At 32.7% G+C, this 3,465-nt stretch overlaps 1 non-coding gene across 1 annotated transcript; it reads right to left on the reverse strand.

The window, feature by feature from the left end:
• Window positions 1–1,494: 1,494 nt before the first annotated feature.
• On the reverse strand, window positions 1,495–1,566 carry TRNAC-GCA. Its single transcript has one exon. It is a non-coding gene; the product is annotated as a tRNA-Cys (tRNA).
• Window positions 1,567–3,465: the final 1,899 nt, after the last annotated feature.

Genomic DNA, 3,465 nt, shown 5'->3' on the forward strand with positions numbered 1-3,465 from the left:
GAATTACTAATGCCGTTTGAATCTCATTAATAACAATATCCCAAAACACGGGTAAAGATGACATCAAAATTAATACTTTAATTTCATCTTCAAAATTTATTTCTACTTAACTCAGTTGACTTATAATCATAATAGTCACCCATACACAAATGTTTACAACCTTAAAAGGTAAATTTGTAAGGAGTACACGAGAAAAGTGCTTAAAATAGTTTCAAAATATAGAAAAAAAAAATATATAGGGATTGGTCAAAGTCAACATTTGTTTTATGGTTAGCATGGTACCGTCAAAACTTGTTTATTTCTTTGAAATGTTTGAGTTTACAATTTACACGTTTTCATTTAGAAATGAAGCAAAATTAGTCTGGTTGTAAAATGTTGTCACGCTTAAAACTACCATAAAGGTATAATTGACCTATTATCCTTTCACCCAAGACCCATGGCCCAACTCCCAACATGGAAGGGATAATCTAGAGAATCATTCCAAGAACCCTAACAGATGGGTTACAAACTCACATTATCAAGCTCAACAACAAACAATGTCGCCGGCAAACTTATGAAGACTACATGAAATTATGAATATATTAATGTTGGATTTTTTTAATTTACCGATTTTTAAAATGTTAAATTATGTAAAATTACTGGCAAATAAGAATATTTTAGAGAGCTTTTCCTTTTTATTTAAGATTTTGATATTCAAAAAGCTAAAAAACAAAGGAGATGAAATATTAATGATATTAATGGGTCATAGGTTGTTGAAGAGGAGTGAGTGAAACTAAAAAGGGAGATGATTTATGCAACTCACTAATAGTTAGAACCTTATTTTAGAATGTTAAGGGCATTAATTTTGAAAGTTCATGAATATTTTTGGTACTAGTGGTTTTGTCAATATAAGAATGCAACTTATATTAAAATTCATACTAAAAAATTACTTTTTTTATGTTTATGTCACGAGCCATTTCCGAAGCAAGTTAAAAGAGGTTGAACACAAAGTAAAATGTTTTCTCGAAATAAAAAAAGAATTAAAATATAATAAACATATATATTTACATTATATTCAAAATAGAGTTTATAGGTTCATAGTACAAAATAAGGGAAAGGTTAAAAAAATCATTTTAAAACATCAAAAATAGTTTTGGTGGGTGTTGTTGGTCTAGGGCAACTACTCTTAGTTACATGAAAAAGATGGAGTGAGTACAAGACTTGGTAAGTTAGCCTAATTGTAAGTAAGTTTTTAACCATGTTCATAGTGGGTGCTTGGATACCACACTCTTTTGTTAATGATAGCTTGGTTCTTGTCCGAGTACCACACTCTTTTGTTAATGATAGCTTGGTTCTTGTTCGAGAATAGTGGCCCTTAGGTTTTAAGTACATGGTTCTATGTGGTGGAGTACTTTGGAATAAGGTTTGGAATCGGTAATTATTCTTATTTATTTTCCTTTAGACACTCGGTGGTTGGGAGCAAATCGAACAAAGTGTTCGTCCAAAATTTTTAAAAGGGCCCAACCAAATTCGAACTGGTGATCTCTTGATCTGCAGTCAAATGCTCTACCACTGTGCTATGAACCCATTTTATATGATTTTAGCCTTAGTGACCCCTTCTACCAAGTGTCAGTCCAAAAGCGTAAAACGTGTCTGTCGAAAATAGAAAGGCCAAAAAGATAATTCAAACATAGTTGATCTACAAACTACCCAAAGCTATTAAATACAAATTGAAGAAAATAAGAAATAACATAAATAATCTTAAATGTAATTCAACTCCCGAAGATAAAAAGTCTTCAAATTACATTCCAATGTCAAGTGATATTTTATTACAACTCAATTCTTTTCTTGATTTATTGTAATTGAACTTAAAAGTATGACAAATACGCTGGATTTATTTTAAATTTCTTTTAAAATTGTTGTGCACGGAGTACAATGAAAATAATATATATATTTTTTTTTACTGTTTTGTAATTTGTATGGTATTATTAGAGGCTTTTGAATGAAATATGATAATTGATTCTCGGTCCTCTTTGACAATTTTAGATACCTCCATATCCGATATTTGATGCGTCACGTTTCACTATGAGATCTGCCCTTGGGTCAATAAGACTTAAGTAGAGAGTTTATTTCACTAATGATTTGATTTTTTTGGGTTGTAGAGATATCCTTTACAAATCAAGACTTTGTATTATTTTCAAGACACTCATCAAGACATTTGTAAATATGCCTGATATCTTGAAGGATTTAGGACACATAATTGAGAGAACGTAAATTTTTTTTGAAGTTGGCTTTTCTAGGCTACGTCATCACGAAAGTTTGAGACAAACTCAATGGACCATTGAATGGGTTTTATAAGGCTAAAATAAATTTAAAATCCAAGAAAGGGGATCTGAGTTTTATATTATTTGATTTTGGGTATAGACACATGATCGAAGAACAAGAAATGTGGCGGTAGCTTTGAGAACTCTATTACACTCATAAAAAAATGTGTCGAAGAGTTAGACATTACATAGAAGATCTTGCTTTCATCGAGGAGACCGAGTTTGATTCTCGACAATGAAATTTTATTTTCTTATTTCTTTTAGTTTATAGTTTCATATTTAAACTGTAACTAGGTTTTGAGAAGCATTATAATGGATGAGTTCAATAGTATCTTAAATTCAAAAGACTCTTATGAACTTGGTTTGAGAGTCACTATAATGATCAAGTTATCTTAGATTAAAAAGACTTTTATGAACTTTGAACCTTTAATAGGGTTATGTCATAGATATTTGGTTCAATTTCAACAAGTAAGGTTGAGGTGATTCAAATGGTTAATGTGATAATCCGGTCATTTTCAAGGTCTCTTTTGTTGAACACCATCATGGCTGAGATGACTGAGATGAGCACCCAAGTGAGTTTGACAAGGAGGGTCGTAGAGAACCCCACCCCAAGCCAAGCTCATTTTGGGCTTAACAAACTTAAAATCCAAAAACACAAACCCTTAAATGGGAACTCGGATTCTAAGGAATTAAAAAACTTTATTTTTGACGTAGAACAATACTTGAAGGTTACACGAACTTGCTTGTAGGACCTAAGAGTTACGTTGGCCACAATGCATCTCATGGACGATGGCGCTCGAAGGTGGATGATATAAAAAATGGGTCATGCACCATAAACTCATGAGAAGACCGTTGATGGAATCGATCCAATCGACGCTCCACTGGATGGGTTGCCAATTAAAGACTGATGTTTGATGTTGACTCTTTTGAAGAAAAAACCAACGATTGAACACCTCAAAATGTCGCGGTAGCTCTAAGAACTCTACCATACGACCTGAGAGTTGAGGGCTACAAGAACTTTCTCATACGACCTGTTTACGTTAGCCGCAATGCATCTCATGGACGATGCAACACTATGATAGTGCTCGAAGGTGAATGGTATATAAAATGGGTCATGCACCATAAACTCATGAGAAGATCGTTGATGGAATCGATGCAATCA

The sequence above is a fragment of the Cucurbita maxima genome, unplaced genomic scaffold, assembly GCF_002738345.1.
Source record: "Cucurbita maxima cultivar Rimu unplaced genomic scaffold, Cmax_1.0 Cma_Scf01122, whole genome shotgun sequence".
Classification (NCBI taxonomy): domain Eukaryota; kingdom Viridiplantae; phylum Streptophyta; class Magnoliopsida; order Cucurbitales; family Cucurbitaceae; genus Cucurbita; species Cucurbita maxima.